We start from the raw sequence: 18,363 nt of genomic DNA on the forward strand, positions 1-18,363 counted from the left end.
TCCACAATAAAATCCATTGATATTTCCTTCCAGGGTGCCCCAGGCCTTGACACATTTTGTAACAGTTCCTGTGGCCGGCCAGGTGCCCTTTTTGCAGTAGCACACATGGGGCAACTGCCCACATAAGTCTCAATGTCCTTTTTCATGGAAGGCCACCAAAACTGCCTTCTCAATAAATGCAAGGTTTTCACGAACCCAAAATGACCCGTGACCTTAGAGTTGTGGGCTCTTTCTAATACTGTTAATCTTAGGGAGGATGAGACATACAACCTAGACTCTATCCATGCTAGCTCATCTCGTCGAGTGCACTCCGAATCATGGGTCAGGAACCACTCATCAGTTTTCAGGACAATGTCAGGATAGCTTCACTCAGTATTTAAGAAAAGTAAAACTCAGAGTCCATTTTGAACTTCAAAAATAAACTTTACTAAATCAGAAATGAATGCCACAGAAGCAAAGCAAAGTCTGTGGAAAAAGACGCGATAGTTGCCCATATCAAAGTATCCCACATGCCCCCCTTTGGGAAACAGACAACCCCCATTGTCCATCTTTGTTGGGTGGATGCATCTTCACCATCGCATCAAGCTTATGCACACCACTAATGGACCTCCTTATCTCCTCTTCTCATGAGAAACGAAACTTACTGGGACCCCTCCAGAAAACTTCCCCTCCCAAATCCCCAAACACCTACCCGCCCCCCGTTACTTATGACAGATGAAGCATAGTTGAAGGATGAAAGATAGCAAGGCGGACACTGCCCCCATCGGCTGGTCGGCCAGGGTGGGGACGAAGCTGCGTCGAGAGGCATTTGGAAGCAGAGTCCAGGTGGGAGGTGGGTCGTCTCTCACTGTTCAGGGCACAGGATGTCCTGCATGAAGTACCCCATGCGGGTCACCAGGTAGAGGGGCCTCATTTGCCAGCAGAAGGGGTGACGGCGGAAGTGGGACCTCTCTGGAAGAGGGGAAATCAATGAGGGTGAAGGTGAGTGGAGGGCACTGCGGAGCGGCCGCAGGGAGGGAAGGGCAGGGACCCTCAGGGGAAAGCCCCTCCTGTGTGGACAAGGAGGCTGGGCCAAGGAGAGGACTGCAGTTCAGGGGCAGCACCCCATTCCTGCCGAAGCCCTGGGAATCTCCCCTCTAAACTGGATCCAGAGCTCCTTCCCAGATCCAGAGCTCCCACCATCTCTCAGCTTTGGAAGGGGTGTGTGTCAAAGGGGATTCTTCCTCCCTGCAGGCCTTGGACGGCTGGGGGGCATCAACCAGGCAGCGCCCTGACCTTCTTTTCAACTTCTCCCCCAAAGTTGCCTTATTCCCTTGGGGGGCAGGGAGGGAAAGACCCTTGGAGGCCCCCTAGCTTCTCCACTGACATGGATGCAAGTGTCAGAGGTGGGCTGCCAGTCTTCTGCCCATCTACTTTGCAGCCCCGAAGGGAGTCAGGGGAGGGGGCAGAAAGAGCCCCCAGGCCACAAGCATCAAGAGGAGGAGGTTAAAGGGAGGCAAGGTTCCCCCTCCCACTCCCAGCAATTGAGGTCCTCCCAATAAGCCTCTTCCTCTGCATTGAGGAGGGGGCGCTATCCACTGAATTCTGCCCCCCTACAGCCTCGCCACTCACCCATCCTAGAAGAAGTCCAGCGCCTCGTCAGCCACAGAGAAGGAGTCCTCAGCTTCAGTGCGGGCCTGAGAAAGGGAGATGGGCGCCTGGTAGTGAGCACCCGGGTTTTGACCTAGTGGAGGGGGAGAGAAGGGGGACCTTGTTAGCACTATGTACATAACTGGTTGGGTTCGGCAATATATAAACAAACTATCAATGCATATTTAAAGAATTATAACACGATAGTTTTAAGACTTAGTGTTGCAATTATCCACTAGAGGGAGCCAGCAGCATCCCCTTCTCTCTCTCTCTCTTTGATTATTCTCTGCTATTACTGTTATGTTCTGTCACAGCTGTAGTAGAAACTGTGTGTTAAATGCTGGTTTATGTATTTGTAAGCTGAACAAGTAAGATATAGTATTGTATATGTATTGACTGATTTAACTGTGTATGGCTAGGATTGTTCTTGACTAAGATATTTGCCAAAGTAAGTAATTTATTTATTTATTTATTTATTTATTTATTATTTAGATTTGTATGCCGCCCCTCTCCGAAGACTTGGGGCGGTTCACAACAAAATAGAACAAATCATAAATAATCCAAATAACTTTAAATTTTTTAAAAGATTTAAAAGAACCCCATATACTAACAGACACACACAAGCATACCACGTATAAATTGAACATGCTCGGGGGAGGGGTTTCAATTCCCCCATGCCTGACGGCAGAGGTGGGTTTTAAGGAGTTTACGGAAGGCAGGGAGAGTAGGGGCAGTTCTAATCTCTGGGGGGAGTTGGTTCCAGAGAGTTGGTGCTGCCACAGAGAAGGCTCTTCCCCTGGGGCCCGCCAACCGACATTGTTTAGTTGACGGGACCCGGAGAAGGCCCACTCTGTGGGACCTAATCGGTTGCTGGGATTCGTGCGGCAGAAGGCGGTCTCGGAGATATTCTGGTCCAGTGCCATGAAGGGCTTTAAAGGTCATAACCAACACTTTGAATTGTGACTGGAAATTGATCAGCAGCCAATGCAGACTGCGGAGTGATGGTGAAACATGGGCATACCTAGGTAAGCCCATGACTGCTCTCGCAGCTGCATTCTGCACGATCTGAAGTTTCCGAACACTTTTCAAAGGTAGCCCCATGTAGAGAGCATTACAGTAGTCGAACCTCGAGATGATAAGGGCATGAGTGACTGTGAGCAATGACTCCCGGTCCAGATAGGGCCGCAACTGGTGCACCAGGCGAACCTGGGCAAACGCCCCCCCTCGCCACAGCTGAAAGATGGTTCTCTAATGTGAGCTGTGGATCGAGGAGGACGCCCAAGTTGCGGACCCTCTCCGAGGGGGTCAATAATTCCCCCCCAGGGTAATGGACGGACAGATGGGATTGTCCTTGGGAGGCAAAACCCACAGCCACTCCGTCTTGTCCGGGTTGAGTTTGAGTCTGTTGACACCCATCCAGGCCCCAACAGCCTCCAGGCACTGGAACATCACTTCCACTGCTTCGTTGACTGGACATGGGGTGGAGATGTAAAGCTGGGTATCATCAGTGTACTGATGATACCTCACCCCATGTCGTTGGATGATCTCGCCCAGCGGTTTCATGTAGATATTAAATAGCAGGGGGGAGAGGACCGACCCCTGAGGCACCCCACAAGGGACAGACCTCGGAGCCGACCTCTGACCCCCCACTAACACCGACTGCGACCGGCCAGAGAGGTAGGAGAAGAACCACTGAAGAACAGTGCCTCCCACCCCCAACCCCTCCAGCCGGTGCAGAAGTATACCATGGTCGATGGTATCAAAAGCTGCTGAGAGGTCAAGGAGCACCAGGACAGAGGATAAACCCCTGTCCCAGGCCCGCCAGAGATCATCCATCAACGCGACCAAAGCAGTTTCTGTGCTGTAACCGGGCCTGAAACCTGACTGCTGGGGACCTAGATAATCGACTTCTTCCAAGGACCATCGGAGCTGGAGTGCCACCACCTTCTCAACAACCTTCCCCATAAAGGGAAGGTTGGAGACTGGACGATAGTTATTAAGTACAGCTGGGTCCAGGGAAGGCTTCTTGAGGAGAGGGCGCACGAGCGCTTCTTTATAGAGTGTTGGGAAAACTCCCCTCCCCAAGGAAGCGTTGGTAATCTCCTGGGCCCAGCTCCGTGTCACCTCCCTGCTGGCTGAGACCAACCAGGAGGGACACGGATCCAGTAAACAAGTGGCGGAACTAACAGCTCCAATGGCCTTGTCCACTTCATCAGGTGTCACCAGATCAAACTCTTCCCAGACAGGTGGACAAGTACGTGCCCCAGTCATCTTGACTGACTCGTTGTCAGTCGACTCTGTTTTCCAATTGGAGTCGAGATCAGCCCGGATCTGACCGACTTTATCAGCGAAAAATGTGTTAAAATCCTCGGCACTGCTCTGTAAGGGCTCCCCAACTCCCCCCTGGTTAAGAAGGGAGCGGGTCACCCTAAACAGAGCAGCCAGGCGGGATTCCGCTGATGCAATCAAGACGGCATGGTACGCGCATCTTGCCGCCTTGAGCGCCACTTTGTAAGTCTTAATAAAAGCTCTTACAAGTGTTCGATCAGATTCAGACCTACTCTTCCTCCATCGCTTATCTAGACGTCTCTTTTGGCGTTTCAACTCCTGGAGCTCCTCGTTGAACCATGGAGCTCTACGGGGTCTAGCGCCACGGAGAGGTCGCAAAGGTGCAATCTGGTGAAGAGTCTCCACTGCAGCCTTGTTCCAGGCCTCTGTAAGAGACTCCGCCGAACTGTGGACGAGTGCCTCTGGAATAACCCCAAGCGCCGTCTGAAAGCCCTCTGGGTCCATCAGGCGTCTGTGGCGGAACATCTTAATTGGTTCCGCCTCCCTGCAGGTAAGGATTGGAGCCAGGAAGTCAAGCCGTAGTAGAAAATGGTCTGACCATGACAAAGGCAATGCTTCTAAGCCCCTTAGTCTCAGACCATTACTCAATTGCTCGGAAAGGAATACCATGTCAGGTGCATGCCCTCCCTCGTGAGTCGGACCCTGTACTACTTGAGTCAGGTCCATGGCTGTCATGGTGGCCATGAACTCCTGTGCCAACCCTGAGGTTTCGCCGAGTGACGGCAGGTTGAAGTCCCCCAGGACAATAAGTCCAGGGAACTCCACCGCCAACCCGGCTACCTCCTCGAGTAGCACAGGCAGGGCTTTTGACACGCAGCTGGGAGGCAGGTACGTGAGAAATAAGCCCACCTGAACCCCTAAGTCCAACTTCATCAAGAGACTCGCAACCCGCAATTTCTGGAGCAATGAGTCTACTTAGGCAAAGACTCTCCCTGGCTATAATAGCCACTCCTCCCCCCCTTCCCTGTGGATCGAGGAGGACGCCAAAGCTGCGAACCCTCTCTGAGGGGGTCAATAATTCCCCCCCCAGGGTAATGGATGGACAGATGGAATTGTCCTTGGGAGGCAAGACCCACAGCCACTCCGTCTTGTCTGGGTTGAGTTTGAGCTTCTTGACACCAATCCAGACCCCAACAGCCTCCAGGCACTGGCACATCACTTCCACTGCTTTGTTGACTGGAGATAGGGTGGAGATGTATTACTGGGTATCATCGGCATACTGATGGTACCTCACCCCAAGCCCTTGGATGATCTCACCCAGCGGTTTCATGTAGATATTAAATAGCAGGGGGGAGAGGACCGACCCCTGAGGCACCCTGCAAAAGAGAGACCTAGAGATCGACCTCTGACTCTCCACTAACTTCGACTGTGACCGACCGGAGATGTAGGAGGAGAACCACTGGAGAACAGTTCCTCCCACTCCCAACCCCTCCAGCTGGCGCAGAAGGATACCATGGTCGATGGTATGGAAAGCCGCTGAGAGGTGAAGAAGCACCAGGACAGAGGATAAGCTCCTGTCCCGGGCCCGCCAGAGATCATCCATCAATGCGACCAAAGCAGTTTCCGTGCTGTTTCCTGAATCCAGACTGCTGAGGGCCTAGATAATCAGCTTCTTCCAAGGACCGCTGGAGTTGGAGCGCCACCACCTTCTCAACAACCTTCCCCATAAAGCGAAGGTTTGAGACTGGACGGTAGTTATTAAGCATGGCTGGGTCCAGGAAAGGCTTCTTGAGGAGGGGGTGCACAAGTGTCTCCTTATAAGGAGCTGAAAAGGACCCCCTCCCCAAAGAGGCGTTGACAATCTCCTGGACTCAGCTCCATGTCACCTCTTGGCTGACCAAAACCAACCAAGGGGGACACAGTACCAATAAACAGGTGTCGGAACTCACAGCCCCAATGGCCTTGTCCATTTCATCAGGTGTCACCAAGTCAAACTCCTTCCAGACAGATGGACAAAGACGTTTAGCCCCAGTCACCTCGACTGACTCGTTGTCAGCTGATACTGCTATACAATTGGAGTTGAGGTCTGCCCGGATCCGAGCAACTTTATCAGCGAAAAATGAGTTAAATTCCTCCAAACTGCCCTGCAAGGGCTCCCCAACTCCCCCCTGATTTAGAAGGAAGTGGGTCACTCTAAACAGAGTGGTCGGGCAAGATTCCGCTGATGCAATCTAGGTGACATGGTACGTGCTTCTTGCCGCCTTGAGCGCCACTTTGTAAGTCTTAATAAAAGCTTTTACAAGTGTTCAATCGGATTCGGACTTACTCTTTCTCCATCGCTTCTCTAGACATCTCTTCTGGCGTTTCAACTCCCAGAGCTCCTCGTTGAACCATGGAGCTCTAAGGGGTCTAGTGCCAAAGAGAGGTCACATTGGCACAATTCGGTCAAGAGTCTCTGCTGCAGCCTTGTTCCAGGCCTCAGCGAAAGACTCCGCCGAGCTGTGGACGAGTGAATCTGGTAAAACCCCAAGCGCCCTCTGGGTCCATCAGGTGTCTGGGGTGGAACCTCCGAATCGGTTCCACCTCCCTGCGGGGGAGGATTGGAGCCAGGAAATCAAGCCGCAGAAGGAAATGGTCTGACCATGACAAAGGCAATGCTTCTAAGCCCCTTGCATCAAAAGCAGATGGAATGCCGCTAACTTCCCTCTGAAATGGTACCTATTGGTCTACTCACAGTTGCTTGCTTTCCATCAGGAGCTGGAGCAAAGGATGGGACCTCACCCTGCCTGTCGCATGGCACTCGGGCTGTCATCTGACAGGTTCAGCGTCGTTAATGCCCGAGCTAGTCGTGCCCAGTGGGTGGGTGTGCTGAGCCCCCTGCCCACCGTCTTCCCAGGGGGCCAGTGAAAGTAGCTTTCCCCCTACCTTCGTCAGGGCAAAAGCCCCACTTCTGGTCTGTGTCGAAGTTGCTGGTGGTGGCACACCAGAGCCTCCCGTCATCCCGTCCCTCCGTGGTGCAGCTGCTGAACGACCTGCCCTCGAAATTGAAGGGGAAGGCACAGGGCTCGCCCTGGGAGTTCCCACCAGTCATGGCCGTGTCTGCAGGGGGGAAGGGAAGTGGTCAGCCATGGCCCCCAGTGGTTGAAACGGCCCAATAGGAACCACTGAAGCCCCAAAGCCAGTGATGGGCTCCTACAGTTATGGTAAGGTACGCAAACCGGTAGAAATAATTGGATTTTTTCTCTTTTTTTCCCTTCTGGGCTCTGGGTATGTTTTTCCTATTGCAGTAAATGAGGTTGAATGTGTATAATTTTACAAGAGTTGTGTGTGCACATGTGTGTGTTTATATAGTAAACAATGTATATTTTTGTGTGCCTGTATATAATATCTAGGTACAGCTATGGCATTTATACATGGAATTAAATAGGGGTTTTTTTGATGTTCAGTCATAGTAAATAGAGAGAGAAATTGTCTCTCTTTGAGGTGAGGAGAGGCCAGGCACCCTAACCCAAACCCTTGATGTGAGTGACGTCAATTTGGCCACCCTTATGCCAGTCACATGACCTTTAAGCCACCCCCCGGTCACATGATCATCAAGCAACATGGACAGCAAGACACACCCACAAAATAAGCCACGCCCACAGTGTGGTAGTTAAATGTTTTTGCAGCCCTTCACTGCCCAAAGCTGAAGGTGAGAATCTCAGGGCTGGTCCATGGGTTCTGCAGCTGCAGCCCCCCCACTAATGCCAGGACTGAGGGTGTCTCTGAGCAAGTGCAGAGTGCTTTCCCTACCCTGCACCCCATCCTGAATGCCACGTGGTCCCACATACCTCTGTTTGGGCACATGCCGTATTTCTCGTCCTGATCATAGTTGGCGGTGGTTGCGCACCAGCGGGAGCCATCTGTGCGCCCATCGGTGGTGCATCCCTGGTAGGATGTGCCGTTGAAGACGAAGGGGAAGACGCACCTCGCCCCGTTGCTGTTCCCGTCGTAGGTGAAGAGGACGAGCAAAGCAGCCAGGAAAAAGGGATTCGACCAATAATTCCAGGGAACTGAACTTCCCCCATTGCCTTCCCTGGGGAGGCAGCTCAGCCCCACTTGTTATTTGTTCATTCCTGAAATTTATAGCCACCCAATCACATAAGTGACTCACAACTAAACAAGAAGCACATTGCTTGAGGGGAGGGACACTTTAAGAAGCCCCGCCCACCAGCTCCTGGTTAGATTGTCATTGGGGCCTGTTTGCTCCCCCTCCTTTCCCCCCTGGGAGGGACTGTGCAACTTTCCAAAGCCAGGTGCCCCCTTTTGGCCATCACACATCTCCCCACAGTCTTTAAGAGCTGGGGTAGCGCAGTGGTTAGAGTGCAGCAATGCAGACTACTTCAGCTAACTGCTTGCTGTAGTTCAACAGTTCAAATCTCACCACCGGCTCTAACCGGTGCTGCACTCTAACCATTGAGCCACCCCATCTCGAGAAGACTTCAGAGGTCTATTCCTATTCTGCCCTGTCCAATCCTATTCCATCCCCCCCCCTTTCCATCTTTCCAAGTCCTGGCCACTCACGTTCACTGGCGCAGAAGCCGTACATGTGGTCCTGGTCAAAGTTGGGGGTGGTGGCACACCAGCGCAGCCCGTCTCGTCTCCTATCGGTGGTTCAGGAGGAGTAGATGTTGCCATTGGAGATGAAGGGGAAGTGGCACGGAGCACCATTGGCATTGCCAAAGTAGGTCTTCAACACTGCTCAGAGAAGAAAAAGGAGAACTGGGCATCAGGCGGACGAAGCTCCAGGGCCCAGAGAAGCTCCAGCCAGAAAGGGGGCCCACTCACCGATCCCGTTGCCCAGCGTCCAGAACTCATCTTCATCAAAATGGGCATCCCCATTGATTGAGTATCCACCAGGAGCGAAGGCATGGGCCAGAACTCCACCCTCACCGTCAAATTTGTATGGGTCACCGTGGTCTGGGGGGGAGGAGAGAGGTCACAATCTGAGCAGGAATTATTATTATTATTATTATTATTGTTATTATTATTATTATTATTATTATTATTATTATTATTATTATTATTATTATTATTATTAGCAGCAGCAGCAGCAGCAGTAGTATGCCTCGGTGCAGCCCTGTGCGAAATCTTAGTCATATACACTGCAGAATGATAGCAGTGGTGTAATTATGTGTGTTAGCCAGTAAAAGACACAGACAGTGTGCAAATAGTAGCAATAGCTTACAAAACACACACAGTTTCTCAAAGATAACCTCCCCCCCCCCCCAGGGAACAGTGCTGGCGCCCTCATGGCCAAACCAGTCAAAGGTCTTAAAGACATATTAAATATTTACACTCACAGACTTCCATTGGTAGTTTACTACATGGCAACCCCAAAACAAGTGAGTACCAATGTAGGTCATCTAGTCTAACTCCCTGCTCAGGGAGGAGTCCACACACACACAGAGAGACAGACAGACACACAAACACACACACACACACACATATCTAAGATATTTTTGCTGATAATGAAAAGGAAGGTAGACTATTATAGATCTTATTTGCCTTCATCAGGTAGCCACACCCTTACTGGGATTTGAACCTGGGGCCTCTGCCTTGTAAGTCTTAGCCATTAGGCTATAGGCTCATCTCCTGTGTCAGCTTGTACCAGGGGAGGGTTACGTGTGATTTTTTTTTTGTCGAGTCACCCTGGTATATTGAAGGAGCATCAAAGCTTCCTTTTTGCCTCTCGGACCCACAAGGAGTCATAGTTCAAGGCAGATAAACTTTTTTATAGTCGACAACTACAATCTATAGGTGTAACATAATTTTGCTGATAATGGAAATGAAATGAAAAACTATATATTTATATATTTTGGGTGATAAGTGAAAAGGAAGGGAGCCTGTGATAGATCTATTTCAACCTTGTTAGTTATCATCAGACAGACATACCCTTACTGGGATTTGAACTTGTAGACTTCTGCATGCATGGCAGGATATTAATTATATATATAATTCTTCCAGGTCTCATGACAGATGGGGGAGGGGGCGATCCCAGCTACCCCCACCTCCACCCTCCCCTCCCACTCACTTTGAGTTCCAAACCGGATGAGAATGTCCACCTCTCCATCCTGCTGGTGGGTGAAGGTGAGGGGCGTCACCTGGCTCCAGACATCGAAGGCTTGAGCGAAGGCGTCCTCGATGATGGAGACATCCAGGTCAGGGGAATGGTTGACCACCCTGCCGAAGGGCAGAGAAGGCTCAGAGGCTGCCTGGCGCCTTCAAGCAAGCCCCGCCTCCAGCCCCTTCCTCACACACACAAACACGGGGGAGCACAGGTGGGCCTTGAGAGAGGGCAGCCTTCCCCAGTCTGTTGCACCCCCGCGCAGGAATCTTGGGGTCCCTATCCGCTTGCGGCTAGACACAGGGGACTCTGCTGGCTCACCGGTCCGTGAGGTCCGTGTGGTCCCACGTGGGCCTGCCCTCGAAGGTTTTGTAGTGACCCACATCGGGGACCCCGCAGCGGGGCGCGCGCATGGCCATGAGGGTGGCGGCGTCCAGCTCCCCTGTTTCCGGCAAGCCCAGCCGCTTCTGCATGGCCTTCAGGGGGGTCTCCAGCATCATCTGCGCCTCAGAGTTGGTCGCCTCCAAGTACCCGTAACGCTGGAGGTAGCGCTGTGGAGAGAGAGAGAGAGAAACGGGCGCTAGCTGGCAGGGGGAGGGCTCTACGGTCAAGCGGTGGGTGGGCCCTGGGGTTGACCCCCAACCCTCCTCCCGGGACCGGATCCCTCGGATCGCCTCCACAGTCCCCGGGAGTCCCTGGCGGGGCTGCCTTCCCACAACCTGACTGGGGTCGGGCGAGCAGAGCACACCGCCACTTAAGGCGCCTGGCGCCAGCGGGGGACTCGAGGCAACCAGGTGCCCCGGAGGGACAGCGGCGCCCCTCTCGGCCTCCTGCCACACTCGGGCTCTCTCGGGCTCCGGCGGAGTAGGAAGGCATGGGGGAGGGGCGTGATTCCATCCAGCGGAGGCACCGCCACAGCGCGCAGCTTGAAGACTCACGGCGGCCAGCTCCCGGTTGCTCTGGGGGCTGAGGGCATCCCCGGGGAAGGTGATGACCACGGGCCCCTTCCCTTCCGTCGGAGCAGCCCGCGGACAGGGCAGTGGCGGGAGCGCCAGGAGGAGGAGGAGGAGGCCGGCCGGGGTTGGGATGCTCATGGCTGCGGAGGGTCTCGGGCAGGGCGCGTGTCTCCTTCGCGGGCTCTGCGGGAAGTGCGAAGCTCAGGCGAGCACAGCCGTCTGCAGCCCGACTGCCGGCGGGGCCCTTTATGGTCGACGGGGAGGGCGGAGGAGGCGGGGGGGAGGCTGAGTCAGCTGCCGTCCCTCCCCCGGTGGAAGAGGGGCAGTACCGGCGGGGCGCTGCCCCTTCCCTGCCTGGTCTCACCAGGAAACGCGAAAGATGGTCGACACCAGCCAAGGGGTCGAAGAGGGCGGCCGTCCGCCTCCACGGGGGCTCGGAGGCCGTTGCAGCCAGGAACCCCCAGCCCCCGCCGCATCTGTCTCCCGAGTCCTTCGTGGGGTGACCCCGGAGCCCTTCAGGCGCTGCCCCTCTCGCCCCTTGCGCCCTCTGATATTTATGTACTACACAGGGCTACCAAGAAATACTTTTTCTAGCCATCGCACTTGACCTTGTACTTTTCTGAATCATTTTTTTGGTTCTGATTTCAAAAACGTCTATAGTTTCTCGGTAGCAGCTACAGTTTCCAGCGAGCAGCATCGTTATTATAAGGGATAGGAAATATATTGGCCACATTAAGAAAACAGTAATTCCCACATACATAGAAAATGTAAAAGTAACCTCATAACAAAAATGCTTCCATATCACAAACTTTATGCGATAGAGGAAAACTGAGCATAGTTTTGGAATCAGCACATCAACCTCCATAGAACTGACATGTTCCCTTTGCTCATGATTTTTTCTCTGCTGACAATAGAATAGAGTAGAATGGAATGGAATGGAATAGAATAGAATTCTTTATTGGCCAAGTGTGATTGGACACACAAGGAATTTGTCTTGGTGCATATGCTCTCAGTGTACATAAAAGAAAATATACATTTGTCAAGAAACATGTGGTAACACTTAATGATTGTCATAGGGGTCAAATGAGCAATGGAGAAACAATCAATATTAATAACAAACCTTAAGGATACAAGCCACAAGTTATAGTCATACAGACCTAAGTGAGAGGAAAAGGGTGATAGGAATGATGAGAAAAAACTAGGAGTAATAGTAGTGCAGACTTAGTAAATAGTTTGACAGTGTTGAAAGAATTATTTGTTTGGCAGAGTGATGGCATTCGGGGAAAAACTGTTCTTGTGTCTAGTTGTCTTAGTGTGTGGTGCTCTGTAGCGACATTTTGAGGGTAGGAGTTGAAATATTTTTTTTAGTTTTTTCTGCTAGTATCGACATGAAGACCTTATAATGTGCGTACAGCAGTGATATTGGTCAATAATTCTGTAAATATTTTCACTACCCTCTTTTTGAGTGCTCTTTTTGACTGTTCTGTCCTGGGCTGGGGAAGAAACTCCTGGAGCCCTTTCCTTCCTTCCTTCCTGCCTCCCTCCACCAAGTGGACATAAATACCTTAGAAAGTGTCCAGCGATAGTTTATGAGAGGAGCCCCCCCCTCTACCCGCAACAGAATCCCCTACGGAACCAGACTTGAAATGCTGGGCTTAGAAAGCTGAGAGCTACGTCGCCTTAAACACGACCTAAGCAAAGCCCATAAAATCATCTGCTACAACGTCCTTCCTGTCAACGGCTACTTCAGCTTCAACCACAGCGACACACAAGCACACAACAGATACAAACTCAAAGTGAACCGCTCCAAACCCGACTGCAGGAAATACATCTTTAGTAACCACCGCGTGCCTTCCATCCCCTGTTCTAACGTTTCTTTGTGTCTTTCTTTGTTTGTTATTAATTAGACTTCTATGCTACGCTTGGGGCTCAGCTTGAAGCAGAAACGGGGTTGGCTCTGCTTGCCTGCTGCACGGACGGTCAGTCGGGGTGCTGCATTCATTTATTTGGGGCCGGAGAGGTGTGTGAAGGTGGCCCTTTGTGATATGTTCAGACAAGCTTTTCAAGGGGAGCATGCTGGGTGACTGCGGTTGCGTATTGATTGGCACTAAATCCAGGTTAACCGAGCACTGATCCACAGAAGGAGAGAGTGGGAAGGGGCCTTGGGGGTAATAATAACAACACCACTGTTGGCAGGGACCTTGGAGGTCTTCTAGTCCAACCTCCTGCTTAGGCTGGGAACCCTACACTACTTCAGACAGATGGTCATCCAACATCTATTTACAAACTTCTAGTGTTGGAGCATTCATAACTTCTAGAGGCAAGCTGTTCCACTGGTCAATTGTTCTGACTGTCAGGAAATGTCTCCTGAGTTCTAAGTTGCTTCTCTCCTTGTTTAGTTTTCACCCATTGCTTCTTGTTCTACCCACAGGTGCTTTGGAGAATAGCCTGACTCCTTCTTCTTTGTGGCAACCCCTGAGATATTGGAAGGTGCTGTCCTGTCCCCCCTGGTCCTTCTCATCATCAAACTAGCCATGCCCAGTTCCTGTAAACGTTCTTCACATGATTTAGCCTCTGGTCCATTAGAAGATTAGGCCTTCTGACCCAACCTCCTGCTCAAGCAGGAGACCCTAGACCAGTGATGGCCGGGTGCCAAAAGGGCCTGTATGTGAACAATAGCACATGTGCACCGGCCCACATGCCCTCCCCCACATATGTGCAAACACACCCACACTTCCCACCATGCACGCAGGTCTCGCTGAAGCCTCCAGACTTCCAGGAGATCTGTTGGGCCATTTTTTGGCCTCACCAGGCTCCGGAGTTTTCCCTGAAGCCTGGGAGGGTGAAAAACAGCCTCCCCAGCCCTCCGGTGTTGTGGTTGGCTCTGGCCCAGCTCCTGCCCCATGGAATGTGGAGGTGGAGGTTGGGGAAACATCCACATGCCATAGGCCTGTTTTGTCCCAATAGAATATCCCGACGAAGGCTCCTCTGACGAAGGAAGCGTGAGTAGCAGGGAAGAGGGGAGTTTGGTAGACAGCCGAGGAGGAGATCAATCATCCTTATCATCCCTGGATTCTGAACAAGAACGTATGATGGACCCACGCATGCGTAGAGTGATGCATAGGAGAGAACTATTGAAGGATTATTACAGGAGATAAGTGAGGCCACCTGTGGTTGGGTGGGGCTGCTGTAATTAGTGCTACAGATAAAAAGAGCAGCATGCTGGTTTAGCCTTGTGGAAGTTTATATGATTCATCGTTTCATCAAGATCGTGGTTTTGCTGTTTCCCTGTTCAAGACTGTGTGTGGCCTTCTGGACTTTGGAATTGGACTCAATTTCCCAGATACTGGGTGAGAAATTGGATTGCATTTAACCTGTGCCTTGTGTGTACCAGAAAATCCCTTTGACATTTAAAGAGGGAGTTACTTCTGCTTTTCTGTTGATAAAGACTTTTGGTTTTCTTTCTATCGTGTGGTGTGTGTCTTTTTAGACTAATTACTCTGTAATTACGGGTGGTTGGGACACACCGGCAGAACATCTGGAAGGCCAAAAATCAGCTTGGCAGGCTGGAGGTGACACAGGGCAACATCTTGTGTGTCCTCACATATGGCTCCACATAGCACCTGTGGCACACATGCCATAGATTTGCCATCACTGACATAGACCACTTCAGACAACCTCTTTTAAAAACCTCCAAGGGTGGAGCACCCACAACGTCTAGTGGCATGCCATTCCGCTGGTTAATTTTCCTCACTGTTAGGAAATTTCTCCTTTATTCCAGAATCCTTGATCATTTCCCACCCATTGCCTCTTGTTTTACCCAAATAGCCTGACTCCCTCTTCTTTGGGGCAGCCCCTGAGATACTGGAACGCTGCTATCCTGTATCCCCTGGTCCTTCTTTCCGTCAAACTAGCCATGCCAAGTTCCTGTAACCTTTCTTTGTATGTTCCAGTCCCCTAATCCTCTTTCTGGCTCTTCTTGGTGATCTTGGCAAAATACAAGACACTCAAATCCCGTGGGCTAAATCTATTTATTCAAAACATTTAGATAATATTTGGTTGGATAATATTGATTCACCCGCAAAGCCCTACATGGCATGGGACCAGATTACCTATGGCAGTGTTTTTCAACCAGTGTGCCGTGGCACATTAGTGTGCCGCGAGACATGGTCAGGTGCGCCGCGAAGCTCAGAGAGAAAGAAAGCAAGAGAGAGAGAAAGCAAGAAAGAGAGAGAGAGAAAGAGAATAAGAGAGAGAGAAAGAAAGAAAGAGAGAGAGAACAAGAGAAAGAAAGAGAGAGAGAAAGAGAGAACAAAAACAAGAGAGAGAGAAAGACATAGAGGGAGGGAGGGAGAGAGAAATAGAGCAAAAAAGAGGAAGGAAGGAAGAGAAAGGAAGGAAGGGAGAGAAAGGGAGGGAGAAAAAATAGTGTGAAGGGGAGGAAGAGAGAGAGAATTTTTTTGTCCAAACTTTTTTTAGCCGCCCCCCCCCCGCTCAATGTGCCCCAGGGTTTCGTAAATGTAAAAAATGTGCCGCGGCTCAAAAAAGGTTGAAAATCACTGACCTATGGGACCGCCTTCTGCCGCATGAGTCCCTTCTCCAGCTCCCATCAGCCAGACAATGTTGTGTTGCGGGGCCTAGGGTAAGAACCTTCTCTGTGGTGGCCCCAGCCCCCTGTAGATCCATACTGCCCCCACTATCCCTGCCTTCCCTAAAGTTTTAAAGACCCACCTGTGCTGACAGGCCTTGGGCCACTTAAATTTTAATAACTTTACCCCCCACCCCAGTGAATAAATTTGTCTCAGGAGAAGGGCGGCATAGAAATTGAATTAATAAATAAATGATAAATAAATAAATTTGCATGGACTGTATTAAAAAAGGCCATCTTAAAAGCCACTGGACTGTATGTAAGGCAAATAACTAAAGGTAAAAGGAAGAAGAAACCGCTATGGGTTAGCAATGATGTAAGGACTATAGTCAATGAAAAAAAGGCTGCCTATAGGAGGTATAAAGAGTCTGGAAGTATAGCTGATAGAGAGGTGTATAAAATGAGACAGAAGGAGGCGAAACAGATAATATATGCTGATCTGCCCCCCCCCAAGCTGTCAGCCGGGGAGAAACTCCCGTGGGCTCTGAGCCTGCCCAGCTTCTCCGGCTCTGTCTTCGGCTGCCGTTGTGCGCTGTCGTGCAGCTGCCATCGCGTGCGCCCACCTCACATGTGACCTCCCAAAGGCACCCACGAAGGCAGAAGATTGGGGTGGGGGCTTATGTTGCAGAGCCCCATTGCGCCGATCAAGGCTGCCCTATGATTCAGACTTACTCTTCCTCCATCGTTTCTCTAGATGTCTCTTTTGGCATTTCAACTCCTGGAGCTCCTTGTTGAACCCTCTGTAGGTCAATGGGGTCTAGTGCCACGGAGAGGTCGCACCGGCGCCCTCTGAAAGCCCTCTGGGTCCATCAGGCATCTGGGGCGGAACTGCCTAATCGGTTCTGCCTCCCTGCGGGGAAGGATTGGAGTCAAGAAGTCCAGCCGCAGTAGAAAATGGTCCGACCATGACAAAGGCAACACTTCTAAGCCCCTTAATGTCAGACCATTACTAAATTGCCCAGAGGGGAATACCATGTCGGGTGCATGCCCCCCCCTCATGAGTCGGACCCTGTACTACTTGAGTCAGGTCCATGACTGTCATGGTGGCCATGAACTCCTGTGCTAATCCAGATGTTTCGCTGAGTGACGGTAGGTTAAAATCCCCCAAGACAATGAGTCTGGGGAATCCCACCACCAACCCGGCCACCTCATCGAGCAGCAAAGGCAGGGCTGTTGACACGCAGCTGGGAGGCAGGTACGTGAGCAACAAGCCCACCTGAACCCCTAAGTCTAACTTCACTAGGAGGGACTCACAACCCACAATCTCTGGAGCAATGAGTCCACGTAGGAAAAGGCTCTCCCTGGCTATAATAGCCACTCCCCCCCATCCCTGAGGTCGAGACTGGTGCCATATCTGAAACCCGGCTGGGCAAAATTCAGAGAGAGGAACTGCTCCCTTCGGGCCCAGCCAGGTTTCAGTCACACATGCCAGGTCGGCCTCCTCATCCAGGATCAGATCCCGGATGAGGAGAGCTTTATTTACCACCGACCTGGCATTGAGCAGCAGCAACCTGAGCCTAGGACCAGAGTTACACTCCTCACCAGTACCCTGAGTTGAGCTCACAGAGCCGGAACAAGGGATCATTATTAAGCAACGATCTCTCGTTCCCCTGGAATGGCTAGTCCTGTGGATAGGTCCATCCTAAGATAAAACACAAGAAATAGTATAAGGGCAGACTAGATGGACCATGAGATCTTTTCCTACCGTTAATCTTCTATGTTTCTATGTTTCTAGTAGTATATCTCTAACCTCTTAAATCCAAACCGTAGTGACTCCTACTTATCTCTATTTATTTTCCTTATAACTAAAACCCTTGTCTCTTAAAAAGTCCAAATGTACTGGTAAGCAATGTTTAACAACAAATAAAATATAAATTCTGTGTACATAATTTTCTAGTTAATAACCTAACTAGTAAGTTTCTAAAATATTATATCCTTCATTTTCATCATAATTTATCTTCCTCCTGGTAGTACCATATGTATTCATTAATTCAAGATTTCATCCAAATCCAATTACCGTATTTTTCAGAGTATAAGACCCACCTTACTTTTTGGGGAGAGCAAAGTAGGGAAAATAATCTGCTGACCACGTATTCCTCTGGCCAGCATCCTTAGTCTGGTCAGCTTCAACACATTATTTTATTTGGAGCAAGTAGCGCAATTTTTAAAAGCCTGCAATACTTAGGGCTTGGAAAACATTTTTCTTCTTAGAGAATAACAATGAAAGAGCTTGCAAACCGGTAAGAGCTGAGAACATTGTTAGCACCTGGTTAGAGCTGGAAAGAAACATTCGGAGCAAGTAAAGCAATGGAAAAAATCTACAAAGACGGGGTTTGGAAAACTTTCTTTGCAGAGAATAACAATGAAAAAGCTTGAAATCCGGTAAGAGTTTGGGAACATAATTTGCATGTGGTTACAACTAGAAAGAAACGTACTCGGAGCAAATTAGAGCAATGGAAAAACACCTGCAAAGACTTAGGGCTTGGAAAACATTCTTTGCTTGGAAAACATTCTTTGAAAGAGCTGGGAAGATTGTGAGCAGGTAGTTAGGGCTGGGGAAAAACCCTACATTCAGAGTATAAGAGGCACCCAAATTATCAGTTTCTTTTATGGAGGAAAAGGGTGCGTCTTATACTCCATAAATATGGTAATCTTCATTCAAATTACATAAATTTATATAGATTATTACCATTACCTAACACTGGTCAATTAGTCAAATTTAAATCAATTTATAC

At 50.4% G+C, this 18,363-nt stretch overlaps 1 pseudogene; it reads right to left on the minus strand.

Moving 5' to 3' along the window:
- Positions 1 to 844: 844 nt before the first annotated feature.
- Positions 845 to 11,118, minus strand: LOC139163451 (matrix metalloproteinase-9-like; annotated as a pseudogene).
- Between the last annotated feature and the right edge of the window lie 7,245 nt (positions 11,119 to 18,363).

The sequence above is a fragment of the Erythrolamprus reginae genome, chromosome 3 (genome assembly GCF_031021105.1).
Source record: "Erythrolamprus reginae isolate rEryReg1 chromosome 3, rEryReg1.hap1, whole genome shotgun sequence".
NCBI classification, from domain to species: domain Eukaryota; kingdom Metazoa; phylum Chordata; class Lepidosauria; order Squamata; family Dipsadidae; genus Erythrolamprus; species Erythrolamprus reginae.